Below are 16365 nucleotides of genomic sequence, written 5' to 3' on the forward strand. Positions count from 1 at the left end.
GAAGAAAGTGGAAAAATAGCAGAAAAAAATTTAATTCTACTCCCAATAAGGGTAAAGTCCATAAGCAGGGGAAATTATGACAGCAGGAGTGTGAAGTGCCTGGTCACATAGCATAAAATCAGGAAGCAAAGAGGTGAATATTGGTACTCAGCTTGTTTTTTATTCAGTTCAGAACCACATCCTATGAAATGGCATCAGCCACATTGAGGGTGGGTCTTCCCACCTCAATAAACACATTATAGAAAAGAAACTACCTCACAGAGAGACTAGAGTTTTGTTCCATAGGTGATTTTTCATTTGAAAAGCTGATTATCAGTATTGGCAATCAGAACTACATATTTCTCTGTTGACTATAGGGCTTTTGTAATTGCCACAAACTCTGACTTTTGTTCATTTGGAAGTTGCAAAATAATCTGTTGTACTTCCTGTGGAAATGCTGATCACTCTTTCTAAACAAATACACCCAGTCTTCCTTTCATACCTAAAGTTTCTGCCATAGGTCATCTTGCAAATTCAGCTTTCTAATGAGTTGATATTGTTCTTTTAACATAGAAAAGCAATTATAATTAGTTGTCTGTCAGAGAACATGGTAAATCATGAATATGCATGAGCTCTCTTGTTTCCTTGTTTGATTTTGTATTTTGTCTTTTGTTTTTTGTTTTTTCTTTGCTTTTCCATACTTTGGACAAACCTTGTGCTGATTCAGGTGAAAAGTGAGTCTAAAAATGAGAAAATTGCAGGACTTTATACCAGTAAAGAATAATGATGTGATAGAACAAGTGTTGGAGACAACTTTTAAGAAAGAAATACTTGTTCCATCCTCTGAAAGTTATCAGAAATGTGCAGGCTCAGGCTCAGGCTCCAATCTCTAGCCTTAATCATTCATGTGTGCAGTACATGAACTCTGTGTCTCTGAACTGCGGGTCACAATATACCAATTCTGGGTCTTCTATCCCAAAAGAGAAACCATGATGTGAAACAGAAATGGTTCTGACCTCCGATCACCAGGCCAATCCACAGAAAGTTCCTTCACCAGCACAGGCTCCTGTATGGTATTGAAAGCCTAGATGGAGAGATCCAAGATGGTGGCGAGCAGTAGGAACCATGTTTAGAAGCTCCAGTAAATGACTCGGAGAATTGCATGGAATTCTGAACCAGGAACACCAAGCTTCCCACCCACTACAGCAGGAATACTCCACAGCTCAAAAGGAGCAAAATACAGAAAACTTGTGTACACCTGCACACAGGAGGGGCGTGGATGTCCTCGGACTAGAGTGGCGGCAGCAGCGGCTGAGGTTTGCAGCTGGGAACCCTCCAGCAGAAGGAATTGACTTGGTAACCAGGGCATTCCTGAGGGAGAGGGGACTTAGTGCAAGATTTGAGCCCCATGACCCTAGCTGAAGTTGGCACACAGTTTGGGCCCTGTGACTCAAGCTCAGCTCAGCATGCTGCTCATGTCCTGAGTCCCAAACTGGACTTGGAACTTGGTTCAGCTCCTGAGACTCTAGCTGAGCTGGGTGCGTGGTTTGGGTCCAGAGAGCCTAGCTAGTCTTGGCAGGCAGTTTGTGCCTAGAGACTATAACTGACATTGGTGCATGATCCTGGCCATGAGACTTTGGCTGACTTGGCGCGCAGTTTGGGCCCAGAGTCCCTGGCTGAAATTGAGGGGAGATTTGGGTGTAGAGAACTTATCTGAACTCGACAGATAGTTTGGGCCCAGAGAACCTACCTGAGCTTGGTGCACGATTCCAGCCCTGAGATTTTGGCTGAACTTTACAGGCAGTTTGGGCCCAGAGTCGGCGGGTGAGTTCAGGGGGCAGTGCAAGCCCTGAGACTCTGGCTGAGTTCGGTATGCAGTTAGGTCCTGAGTCCCTAGCTGAGCTTGGGCCCAGAGACTCTAGCTGAGTGCGGTGTGAGGTCCAGGCCTGTGGCTCTGGCTGAACTAGGTGACCTCAGTGTGCCGATTGGGCCCAAGACCCTGGTTGGACTCAGCGCTAACTGGACTAAATACATGGATTAGGCCCAGAGACCCATTTGGGTCCAGAGACCTTTTTGTGTCCAGAAACACAAACTGGACTCAGTGTATGTGCAGTTTGCGCCCTGTGACACTAACCTAGACTCTGCAAGCAGTCTGGGTCCTGAAATGCTACCCAGAACCACAGAGCAGTGAAGCATCAAAACTCCAGGACTAAAGAAATCTCAGGGAAGGAGGGAGTAGAGTGTCCAATAGACCCAGTCCTTTCAACCTGCTTTGGTCCCTGCAAAGCTCCAGTGCTACAAAGGGCCTAGAAGGCTGTGGACACTTTGGCCTGACACAGTGCATATTCAGAGACCCAGTACAATTACAGGACCCACAGTATAGGGGAGCTGGGATCACTGGTTTTGAGAAACCCAAATTACAGTGCTAGCCTTCTGCCATCCAGACCAGTGAAACATTAGAGGGTCGGGCCTAAGGAAATCATGATAAAACGAATGAATCTATCCCCAGACTCCCTCCACCCAACTCTGGAAGCTACCTGCTGAAAACAGAGATGGCAAGATGACTAAAAAACAGCATAAAACCATACAGACACACACATAAAAAAAACCCAAAAAACCAAAACCATATGGTGTCTCCAGATCCTAGCTATCCCAAAGAAAACAACCCAGAGAACTCAAACACAATGGAAATACAAGAAAATGAGCTCAAATTCTTAGTAATGAGGATGATAACAGAGGAAACAAATAAAATTCGTAATCAAATGCAGGAAGATGCAGCCAAATAGGTGGAAGACATAAAAGAGGCCCATAGAGAGGCATTGGAAAAAAATTCAGGGAAATACAAACAATCAGATGAAAGACATAAATAAACAGTTCAAGATCTGAAGATGAAAATGGATTCAATGATAATCACACAGACAGAAGAAAAAGGGAATATGAGAGCTCAGAGAGGAAGGCAAGCAACTCAGAGGCGAGCCTTTTTAATGGAATCCAAGAGATGGAGGAATGAATCTCACGTCTAGAAGACACAATCATAGATCTTGAAGTGACCATTAAAGAAAATGCTAAATCTGGAAAAATCCTGACACAAAACATCCAAGAAATCAAGGACACCATGAAAAGAAGAAATCTGAAGATAATAGGCATTGAGAAAAGAGAAGTTGCCAGACTCTAAGGTACAGAAAATATTCTCAACAGAATCATAGAAGAAAACCTCCCCAATCTAAAGAAAGAGATGCCTATAAACATACAAGAGGCCTACAAAACACCAACAAAAAAAAAAAATAGACCAGAAAAGAAAAACTTCCCATCATATAATTATCAAAAGAAAAAATATATAGAACAAAGAGAAAATATTAAAAGATGCAATAGAAAAGGGCCAAACACCATTTAATAGCAAATCTATCAGAATTACACCCAGCTTTTCATCAGGGACCAGAAAACCCAGAAGTGCCTGGTCAGAGATCCTGCAACTCTAAGAGACAACAGATGACAGGCTAGACTACTTTACCCAGCAAAACTATCAATAACCATTTACGGAGAAAAAAATATTCCATGACAAAAGCAAATTCAAACAGTACCTATCCACAAATCCAGCATTACAGAAGGTACTAGAAGGAAAACTCCACCCCAAAAGGAAAAGCTACAACCAAAACTACACAGGAAATAGATAAAAAAAATACCATTGCAAAACCACAACCACACAAATGGTCTACTGGAGCCAACATCAAAATTATGACTCTTAACAGTCACTGGTCATTAATAGCTCTCAACATCAATGGTGTCAATTCTCCAATAAAAAGACACAGACTAACTGAATGGATGCATCAACAAAATCCAACATTCTTCTGCATTCAAGAAACACATCTCACCCATAATGATAGGCATTACCTCAGGATAAAAATTTGGAAAAAATATTCCAAGCAAATGGTCACAAGAAGCAAGCAGGCGTAGCCATTTTAATATCGAACAAAATAGACTTTCAACCAAAATTAATCAAAAGGGATGAGGACGGACACTTCATACTAATCAAAGGTAAAGTCAATCAAGATGACATCACAATTCTGAACATCTATGCTCCCAATACAAGGGCACCCACATTTGTAAAAGATTTCTTAATTGAGCTTAAACCACACATCGATACCCACAGAATAATAGTGGGAGACTTCAACACCCCACTCTCATTGAAGGATAGTTCATTGAAACAGACACTAAACCGAGAAATATCATCATTAACCAATGTCATGAAACAAATGGGCCTAACAGATATCTACATAACTTTTCACCCAAATAAAACGGAGTATACCTTCTTCTCTGCACTCCATGGAACCTTTTCCAAAATTGATCAAATCGTAGGTCACAAAGCAAGTCTTAACAGATACAAGAGGATTGAAATAATACCTTGTATCCTATCAGATCACCCTGCTCTTAGGCTACAATTCAACAACAACAGAAATAACAAAAAGCCTACACTTACATGGAAACTAAACAACTATCTATTTAATGACACCTGAGTCAGGGAAGAAAATACAAAAAAAATTAAGGATTTCCTCAAATTCAATGAAAATGAAGAAACAACATACCAAAATTCATGGGAAACATTGAAAGCAGTGCTAAGAGGAAAATTCATATCACTAAGTGCCTTTAAAAAGAAATTGGAAGCATCCCACATAAGCAACTTAAGAACACATCGGGAAGCCCTAGAATAAAAAGAAGCAGAAACAACCAAGAGGAGTAGACATCTGGAAATAATCAAACTCAGGGGTGAAATTAACAAATTAGAAACAAAGAAAACAGTCCAAAGAATCAACAAAACCAAAAAGGGGGCTCTTCGAGAAAATCAACAAGATAGAAAAACTGTTAGCCAAGCTGACTAAAAGGCAGAGAGACAATATCCAAATCAACAAAATCAGAAATGAAAAGGGAGACATAACAACAGACGCTGAAGAAATACAAAGAATCATAAGATCCTATTTCCAGGGCATATATGACACAAAATTTGAAAATCTAAGGGAAATGGACAATTTCTTGATCAATTCCTCTTGCCAAAATTGAGTGAATGACAGATAAACAAGATAAATAGTCCCTTTTCCCCTATAGAAATAGAAGCAATCATTGATCATCTCCTAACCAAAAAAAGCCTGGACCAAATGGCTTCAGTGCAGAATTCTATCAGACCTTTAAGGATGTGCTAAAACCAAAACTCTACAAGCTATTCCAAAAGAGAAATGGATGGAACATTACCAAATTCATTATATGAGGCCATTGTCACATTGATACCTAAACCTCACAAAGACCAACAAAAAAAGAGAATTTCAGACCAATTTCTCTTATGAACATTGTTTAAAAAATACTCCATAAAATGCTTGCAAAACAAATACAAGAACATATCAAAGATATCATTCACTATGACCAAGCAGGCTTCATTCCAGCCATGGAAGTATAGGTTAATATATGAAAATCCATCAATGTAATACACCATATAAACAATCTGAAAAAAAAAAACCACATGATCATATCCTTATATGCAGAGAAAGCATTTGATAAAATCCAACACCCATTCATGTTTAAAGTTTTGTAGAGATCAGGGATACAAGGCACATACCTCAACATAATAAAGGCTATATACAGCAAGCCAAAAGCCAAAATTAAATTAAATAGTGAGATACTCAAGGAAATTCCTTTAAAATCGGAAAGAAGGCAAGGCTGCCCACTCTCCATATTTCATCAATATAGTACTCAAAGTTCTAGGCAGAGCAATAAGACGACAAAGGAGATCAACAGGATCCAAATGGGAAAGGAGGAAGTCAAATAAATTTGCAGATGACATGATAGTGTACATAAGTGACCCCCAAAATTCCACAAGAGAAATCGTTCAGCTGATAAACACCTTCAGCAAATTGGCTGGATACAAAATTAACTAAAAAATATCAATAGCATATCTGTATACAAATGACAAGCATGCAGAGGAAGAAATTAGGAAAACTACACCCTTCATGTTAACCACAAGCAATATAAAACATTTAGGAGTTACTCTAACCAAGCAAGTGAACGACTGGTTTGAATGAAAGTTGAAAACTCTGAAGAAAGAGATTGAAGAAGACATCAGAAGATGGAATGATTTTACTTGCTCATGGATCCAGAGAATTAACATAGTAAAAATGGCCATCTTACCAAAGAAATTTACAGATTCAATGCAATCCCTATCAAAACACCTACACAATTTTTAAAGACATTGAAAGTTCAATTTCCAACTTCATATGGAAAAGCAAAAAACCCAGAATAGTTAAAACAATCTTGTACAATAAAAGATCCTCCAGAGGAATCTCCATACGTGATCTCATGCTGTACTATAAAGCAACAGTAATTAAAACAGCATGGTACTGGCACAGCAACAGGCTGATTGATCAGTGGAATCGAATCAAAGCCCCAGATATGAATCCACACACATATGGTCACTTGATTTTTGACAAAGAAGACAAATACATTCAATGGAAAAAGGATAGCATCTTCAACAAATGGTGCTGGTCTAACTGGATGTCTACGTGGAAAAAAATGCAACTGGACCCATATTTGCAACCTTGCACAAAACTCAAATCCAAGTGGAACAAAGACCTCAACATAAAACCAGTGATACTAAGTCAGTTAGAAGAAAATGTAAGGAAGAGCCTGGATCACATTGGCATCGGAGACAACTTCCTGAACAGAACACCAACAGCCCAGGCCTTAATGTCAACAATTAATAAATGGGACCTCATGAGACTGAGAAGCTTCTGTAAGGCACGAGACACTGTCAAGAGAACAAAGCGACTGGGAAAAGATCTTCACCAAACCTACATCTGACAAAGGTCTAATATCCAAAATATATAAAGAACTCAAGAAATTAAACACCACCAAACCAAATAACCCAATTTAGAAATGGGTCTCAGAACTAAACAGAATTCCCAATAGAGGAATATTGAATGGCTGAGAAACACTTAAAGAAATGCTTAACTTCCTTATTCATCAGGGAAATGCAAATCAAAACAACTCTGAGATTCCATGTTACACCCATCAGGATGGCTAAGATAAAAAATTCACATGACACTACATGCTGGCAAGGATGCAGAGAGAGAGGAACACTCCTTCATTGCTGGTGGGAATGAAAACTACTATGGCCACATGGGAAATCTGTCCCTATATCAGAAAAATGGGAATAAAGCTTCCTCGAGACCCAGCTATCCTGCTCCTTGGAATATAACCAGAAGATGCTCCAGCACACAACAAGAACATTTGCTCAACCATGTTCATAGCAGCCTTATTCATAATAGCCAGAACATGGACACAGCCTAAGTGTCCCTCAGTAGAAGAATGGATAAAGAAACTATGGTACATTTATACTATGGAATACTACTCAGCTATTAAAAACAAGGAATTCCCAAAGTTTGTGGCCAAATGGATTGAACTAGAAATGAATAATGAGTGAGTTAACCCAGAAGCAGAAAGCGCCAAATGGTATATTCTCACTTTTATCTGGACACTAACCCAAGGGGCATGTCCCATGAAAGTCTTCACTTACCAGGAATGTGGAACAGAGGAGATGACATCCCATTGGGACTCTAGGTGAGAGAAACATGGGAGAATGGGAAAATAGGAGGACCCAGAGGGTCTTAGAAAGATACAAGAAAAACATTATTATGGACAGATCTCAGTGCAGAGGTCCTGCTCAAATGATGGCACCAGCCAGGGACAATACGTACAGTGAACTTTGACCCCCTACCCAGATCTAGCCAATGGACAGGACTTTCTCCACAATTGAGTTGAGATTGGAGACTGACTTTCACATGAACTCTGGTGCCCCATATTTGACCACGTCCGCTGGATGGGGAGGCCTGGTGACCCTCAGAGGAAGGATAGGAGGCTACCAAGAAGAGACTTGATATCCTATGAGCACATACAGGAAGAGGAGGTCCCCCTTAGCCACAGTCATAAGGGAGGAGAGTAAGGGGAAAATGGGAGTGAGGGAGGAATGGGAGGATACAAGGGATGAGATAACAATTGAGATGTAATATGAATAAATTAATAAAATGTATTAAACAAAAAAGAAAGTCTAGACACAGGAGGGCCTACATGCTGCATATGTGCTCTTTGTCTCAGACTGAACTGATGACCACAAAACTCTTGTATCTCTGTCTTGTAGCCCGGAGGATATGCCATCCTCTGGAAGACAAGTGAATATGACCTCAGGTCACCTGGTTGATCTACAGAAATACCTGGTGTGTCCTTTTGTCACCCACTTGATGGATAGAAGAGTTTCCTGATTCCCATAGGTGAAGGGTTGAATGGTCTCAACCTATAGCCATTCACCTGTGAGCTACATTCAACAATCATGGAAGGACACCAGAAACTACCATACAATGCCAAGCATGCCAGATGGCTAAAGGACAGTGTAAAAACAAAAACAGCAAAAGCCAAGATAATATGGCATCTCAATAACCCAGTTATCCCAAAGCAACCAGACTTACACACAAACACAATAAATTGACCTCAATTTCATATAGAAAATAAAATAAAAACTAGAATATCTAAAATAATCCTCTATTGCAAAAGATCTTCTGTAAGAATCTCCATTCTTGATCTCAAGCTGTACTATAGTGCAAAAGTAATAATAATAAAAAAAAGAGCATGATACTGGCTTAGGAATGGGATGCTTGATCAATGGGATCAAATCAAAGACCCCAAAATAAACCCACAGACCTATGGACACTGGATTTTTGACAAAGAAGCCAGAACCCTACAAAGGAAAAAAATTGCATCTTCAAAAAATGGTGCTGATCTAACTGGATTTATACATGTAGTAACATGTATATAGAAACTTATTTATCACCTTGCAAACAAGTAAAGGCAAGTATATTAAAGACCTCAACATTAAACCAGACAGAGTAACTCTATTAGAACAAAAAGTAGGGAAGAACCTTGAACTCATTGGCACAGGAGACAAATTCCTGAACAAGAACATCAATAGCTCAGATCAACAATTAATAAATGGGAGTTGATGAAATGGAAAAGCTACTGTAAAGCAAATGACACTATCAAAAGAACAAAACAGCAGTCTACGGACTGAGAAAAAATTCTCACCAACCCCACATCTGACATAAGGCTAATATCCAAGATATACAAAGAACTCGAGAAAGTAAATACAACCAAAGATATTATCCAATTTAACAATGGGATACAGAACTAAACAGATTTTTCACCAGAGGAGTATGCAATGGTTGAGAAACACTGAGAAATGCTCAATGCAATCTGAATAAATTAATTAAATTAAATAAATGCTCAATATCCTTAGTTATCATGAAAATGCAAATTAAAAGGATTCTGAGATTCTATCTTATACCTGTCAAAATGCCTAAGACCAAAAACTCAAGTTACAGCACATGCTGGTAAGGATGTTTTCCATTGATTGGTGGGAGTTCAAACTTGTACAACCACTTTGGAAATCATTATGGTACTTTCTCAGAACATTAGGAATAATCCTACTTCAAGACCTAGCTATACCACTCCTGGGCATATGCTTGAAAGATGTTCCACCATATAGAAGTCTTATTCATAATAGCTATAACCTGGAAACAGCCTAGATGTCTTTCAACTGAAGAATGTATAAAGATACTGTGGTGTATTTATGCAGTGGAATGCTACTCAGCTGTGAAAAACAAGGAAGTTTTTAAATTTGCAGGCAACTGCACGGTATTAGAAAACATCATTGTGAGTGAGGTATCCCAGACTCAGAAAAACAAGCATGTTTTATACTTACTTATAAGTGCATATTAGCCCAACATAGCTCACCTCTGAGAGATTCTGCTCAGCAGCAGGGGACATGGACAGCTACTGGGACTTGCAGCTGGACTGTGAACAGAGCACTGAGAGTTGTATGGAAGAGGGTGGGAACGGAAAGACTCAGAGGGTGCAGGATCCCCACGAGGACACCATCATGGCATTCTGATCTGGACCCAGAGAGGTCTGCACAAATAGATGCATCAACCGCAAACAATGCCTGCAGAGAATCTAAAGCTCCTTTCCAGATAGAGCCAATGAAAAGCTAGTTATCGATGGTTGCAGGGTGGGAGCAGGGGCTCCCTCTGAACTCTGGTGCCTGCAATTTGATCAATTCCACTTTGGGCAAGGGGGAGCTCAGTGGTCACAGAGAGGAAGGGGATGCAGCCATGCTGATGAGATCAGGTAGTGGAAGAGGAAATGCCCTCCCCCATCCACACAGTAGGTCAGAGGTCTAGGGGAGGGGAATAGGGCAGAAGAGTGTGGGTGGGAAGCGAAGATACAAGTAAAGGGATATCAATCTGGATGTTATATGAATAAATTATAATAAATACAAAATGAAAAAAAAAGAGGACACAATGCTTTAAAGAATACCCAAAGAGTATGGGATCATCTGGGGAGATGGTTAAGTTGTAGAGGCAAGAAGACTACTGAGTTGTGGGCCATCAGGCTGGCAGAATTGGGAAATTCCAGCTTCAGTGAAAAACTGTTTCAGAAAATAAGATGGAGAAGACTGAGGAAAAGAGCTGATGCCAAACCCCAGCCTCAAAATGAACCCATATGCACACAATGCATATGTGCACACACACACACACACACACACACACACACACACACACACACACACACAAACTGTGTAAGGGATTTCTAAATTGCACCTATATCACAACAGAGTTACTAATGTACAGTGAGGCTGAGCCACAGAGAGGGTCTCAGAAAACCAGTCACAGTAACCAACACACATGCTCGCTCAGAAGAAAGAAACTCCAAGTAGTCAATATATATGCTCAGAAGAAATGCACAGTAATCAGTAGTCATGCTCAGAAGATGAAACCTCTTTAGCACATTCTGTTTTTAAAAGACTGGAACTGACAGTGTTTTCAAGTGTAAATGCTGCATACTATATCCAAATTTACATATGCAGGCTGAATTTCTTAACTGTGAGAGATTGGTATGTTATTATATTTATCCCACAGAATATGAGAGATTCCAAGGTCCTGTTCCAGAATTTGGAATGGGGCTGTTGAGATTGCTCAACAACAGCAGAAAGGGCACTTGCTACAAGCCTCATGACCTGAGTTCAATTCTCAGATCCCATGGCAAAAAATCAGATATTGTGTGACCCCAACACTTTTACGTATGAAAGGAGGCAGCTTTCCAACCAGCTGGGCTGTAGTATATGTGATAGAAGCATCAAAAGAAACCCTGCCTCAACAGGGTGGAAGGAGAGAATGTACTCCTGAAATTTGAATTCTGATTTACCCCTAGCATGCATGCACCCACACCACTCTTCTTTCCTTGTGTCTTGACTTCCTTCTCCATATTTCTGGATGCTTGTATGTCTGTGTGTGCATGCATGTGTGTGTGTGCATGGCCCTGCATGTGTGCACACACTTGCTTTTACATGTAGTACAAGCCAGAAACCAACCTCATGTGCTATTCCTTAGGAGATTTCTATGTTGGTTTTGTTTCTTTTGTTTTCTTTTTAACATGTGAATATGGTGTGTGTGTGTGTGTGTGTGTGTGTTTGTGTGTGTGTGTGTTTGTGTGTGTGTGTGTGCATGTGTGTGCTGAATTTGGGGTGTCATTATTAATTTTTTTCTTGTTTATTCACTGTTATGATTTCAGAACTGGGAGTTTACTATCCAGATTTTGCTGGTGTGGTATCTACATCTACAGATGTCTACTACATTTATCATATAATGCATTCTTGTGCTATTGGATATAATTCATTGCAGTACAATGTCTTGACCACATCAAAATCAAAGTACAACTAGTAATTTATAATTCATGTCATTTCTAACAAGATTGACACAGAGAAATGTCTTAACAGAGAGTTGTTGAAATTATTTACCATGACAAATAGAAACTCATATTTATCACCTAAAATATATATACCCATGTTTCTATAGTACTGAGCATGAACATACATAATTTCAGAGACATTAGAAAAAATTAAAGTGAATCATCAATGCCTTTCTTGCTCTCTATTGATACCTTCTGCATCATATCTTCTGCTTTATACAATGAACAACAAATCTTCAAGCAACAAAGTTTCCCAGAAAGAAACTTCAGATCTGTTCTCTCTCTCTCTCTCTCTCTCTCTCTCTCTCTCTCTCTCTCTCTCTCTCTCTCTCTTTCTCTCTCTCTCTCCCTCCCTCCCTCCCTCTCTCTCTCTGTGTGGTTGTGTGTGTGTGTGTGTGTGTGTGTGTGTGTGTGTGTTTATAAATGCTGTGTGAATTTCTTTTTCCTACTAGCCAACACACCCCCTTCCAGTTCTAAGCTAACATGTTATTAAAATTTACAATAAAATGCATATTACAGATGACTTGCAGTGTATTTTATATCCTGGTTAAATGTAAAAGTGATAAAAGGACACTAAGGAAAAAGTTACATAATGAAAGAAAACCTGTAAATGAATTTTTTCTACTGAATATTGATTTCTTGAAAAATATGACTTTGGAGTACATTATGAGATTATTAACATCTTCCTACTGGACGCTGCCAAAGATCTTCTGTACAGATATTGGTCTGTACTATTTTAAGATCAGAGATGGACCTCATGTGTGACAAGTATCTGTTTTCCTTCACTAAATTCAGCAGGCTTAACAATAGCACACTGGATATTCAACTGGATCCTTAGGGACAACAGGACGACAGAAAAAGTAAAGAAATGTTCTCATAAATATGAAAGTTTCAATCATATTTTTGTTCAAGTAAGGAAATTCAAATATAGGTTGATGTTTAATAAGCATTATTCCACATTGTAGAGAATCCAAGTATCACAAGCTTGCATTTAGATGTTGTATTCCACTGTAGAAGTCATTTACTGTTATGAGTAAAACTGAAAAAAAGAACTGAGGTTTGGCAATTGCGCAGTCAGTTAAGTATTTACCGTGCAAACAGAAGGGCAGATCCCTGTACCCATGTAAAAAGCCAGGTGTGTCAAATATGCCTAATCCTGTGCTGGAGAGGTCTTCAAGGAGATTTTCAGACCTTGATGGAACTAGTGTCACCAAATCCAAGTTCATTGCTCCGTGTTTCCCTACAGACCTTATGTCAACAACAATAAGGTGGAGTGGCTGTAGGAATAGGTCAGTAGTTATGATCACTTTTTGCTCTCTCAGAAGACCTGAGTTCAGTTTCCAGTGCCTTCCTTAGCAGCACACAATGGTCTCTAACTCCAGCTTTAAGGGATCTGTCATCCACTTCTGGACTCTATGTACTCACATATAGGTGGCATGTGCAGACAAAGAAACATTAAACAATTAAAAACTAAAGACAAAAAATTTTAAAGGCAGAGAGTGATAGAGGAGGACACCCAGCAGAGACTTTTAGGCACCACAAGCACACCCCTAATGGACTGACATTGTTATTACTGCCTGTTCTCATGAGATCCTGCCACCAGTGTGGAGAAACTACAGGAATGTAAACTGCTTTTCATTCAAAAACTTCTCTTTTTATCTTAAGAAGAAAATTGAGCCTTTCCTTTTGTAATACCATATCTTTTGACATGTAAGTCAATCCCCAACTTTAACTTTAACTTTTCCAGCTAAAATATAGAGTTTCAAATATACTCACTGTATAAGACTACCCCTCTTCCAGCGCACACCCTGTGCAGCAGACTCAGGATGCAAACTCTATTTTAACTGAAGAAGTTAAAGTTAAAGTTAAAATTAATGTTGGGGGTTCATCGCTATACATCAGAAAATATGACTTGTCAGATCCTGACCATACAGCAAGCATCAGATAACGACTCCTACAGGAGACTGTATTGGTTTAATTAGGCTTAATCTACACAGGATTTATCCCTAAAACTGTAGAGCAACCAGAGAAGTTTAAAACAGCTGGCAATCAGGAAGTTTCTTGTGGAGGGGCTTCAAATCCTGAAGTCAGGAAAATTACCACTGACATCTAATAAAAACGCAATAATAGCCCAGAGTCTAGGAGTCAAAGCCGTTTGTCACCCAGTCCTGTCCCATAGTCATCTGCCTCTTCCTTTTTTATTTCAACACGACAGAAGCCGCTGTGTCTTTCATCACGGACTTCTTGGAAGGTGGAGTGGCCGCAGCCATCTCCAAGATGGCGGTAGCGCCCATTGAGCAGGCCAAGCTGCTGCTACAGGTGTACCATGCCAGCAAGCAAATCACAGCAGATAAGCAATACAAGAGCACCACAGACTGCGTGCTTTGTATCCCCAAAGAACAGGGAGTCCTTTCCTTCCAGTGTGGTAACCTGGCCCATGACATCAGGTACTTCCCAATCAAGGCTCTCAACTTTGCCTTCGAAGATATATACAAGCAGATGTTTCTGGGCGGTGTGGAGAAGAGGACCCAGTTTTGGCGCTACTTTGCAGGGAACTGGCATCAGGAAATGCCGCTGGGGCCGCATCCTTGTGCTTTGTGTACCCTCTTGATTTTGCCTATACCCGTCTAGCAGCTGATGTGGGCAAAGCTGGAGATGAAATGGAATTCAAAGGCCTTGGCGACTGCCTGGTTAAGATCTAAAAATCTGATGTGATTAAGGGCCTGTACCAAGGCTTTAATGTGTCAGTACATGGCATTTTCATTTACCGAGCTGCCTACTTTGCTATCTATGGCACGGCAAAGGGAATGCTTCCGTATCCCAAGAATACTCACATCTTTTTCAGCTGGATGATCACATTCTGTCACTGCTGTTCCTGGCCTGACTTCCTATCCTTTTGACACCCTTCGCTTTCGTATGATGATGCAGTCAGGATGCAAAGGAACAGATATCATGTATAGAGGCATGCTTGACTGCTGGCAGAAGATCACAGGTGATGAAGGAAGCAGGACTTTTTTCTTTTCTTTTTATTTTATTTTTGGTTTTTCAAGACAGGGTTTCTCTGTATAGCCTTGACTGTCCTGGAGTTGCTTTGTAGACCAGGCTGGCCTCAGTCTCACAGCTATCTGACTGCCTCTGCCTCCAGAGTGCTGGGATTAAAGGCATATGCCACCATGCCCTGCTGCAAGACTTTTTTCAAAGGCGCATGATCCAAAGTTCTCAGAGGCATGGGTGGTGCCTTTGTGCTTGTCTTGTATGATGAGATCAAGAAGTACACATAATTATGTCCTAGGTGTTCTTCCCAAGAACAGGCATGTTGTATAATATATCATATCTTGAACATTCTGGTCAGATAATCTGGAATTGTCTGTTTTCTCAAAGGCAACTATGACCAGTTGAAAAGTGGGAAGCAATAATACTCGCCTGACTAGTTTTCTCTTAAAGCTGTTTAAATAAAGAAAATAATGGTGGGACTCAATTATATTTTTATTTCAGTCACTCCTGGAAATAAATATTGAAGAAATAAATATCTCTTTTTATTAAAAGCAATGATATAGTCTGGGCACATGACTTTTGCTCACCCAGGTCTTCTTATTTGACTGTGGACTGTTAGTAAGTAATTATGCATAGTTTTCTAGAATGAGTAAGACTTTTTTTTTAGATGTTTGTAGCTATTTTTACTTCAAGAAAAATGAATAAATTGGTTTTTGTGCTAGATTTTCACATTGATAATTCAATTCTCTAACACAAGTATAATTCTGCATATGGTTCTTTTACATATTAAGGAACACCAAAGCTAAAAACTACTTGAGTCCATGTATTATAGGATTTAAACCTTGATGGCAGGGGTTGGAGAAATGGCTCTACAGTTAAGAGTCTTTGCTGTTCTTCCAGAGGACACAGACTCTATTCCCAACACTCATTTTAGGTGGCTCGGAACTGCATGTAATTCCAGATGCTCCAGTGATATGATGCTGTCTTCTGGCCTCACAGTCACCCATACTCAGGTGACTGTACACACACGGAAACAAATATACACATATGCATGCACATATGCACACACAGAGATAGGACAAACACATACTTATTCACATACACATGCACAAACTGGTGACACACACAAATAAGCACATATGTGCATGTAGGCATACACACATGCATGCATTCATATCCACATACATGAATAAATATACACAAACAAGCACACAATGTGTAAGCACACATTTTATAATGTATTTTATTAATTTATTCATATTACATCTAAATTTTTATCCCATCCCTTGTATCCTCCCATTCCTCCCTCCCTCCCACTTTCCCCCTCCTCCCTTCCCCTATGACTGTGACTGAGGGGGACCTCCTCCCCCTGTATATGTTCATAGGGTATCAAGTCTCTTCTTGGGAGCCTGCTATCCTTTCTCTGAGTGCCATCAGGCCTCCCCAGCCAGTGGATGTGGTCAAATATGGGGCAGAAGAGTTTGTCATGCACACATTTTTAAAATAGACTGTAACCCAGAGAACTCAAGCTCTATGATAAAGCTAAACCTTATA

General features: G+C 39.9%; 1 pseudogene across 1 annotated transcript; it reads left to right on the forward strand.

The window, feature by feature from the left end:
• Nucleotides 1–984: 984 nt before the first annotated feature.
• LOC311606479 (ADP/ATP translocase 2-like) lies at nt 985–15316 on the forward strand (annotated as a pseudogene). Its single transcript has 4 exons — nt 985–1047; nt 1159–1335; nt 13960–14829; nt 14979–15316. The product of its transcript is annotated as an ADP/ATP translocase 2-like (transcript).
• The last annotated feature ends 1049 nt before the right edge of the window (nt 15317–16365 follow it).

The sequence above is a fragment of the Acomys minous genome, assembly GCF_964271855.1.
Source record: "Acomys minous genome assembly, chromosome: 1".
NCBI lineage: Eukaryota > Metazoa > Chordata > Mammalia > Rodentia > Muridae > Acomys > Acomys minous.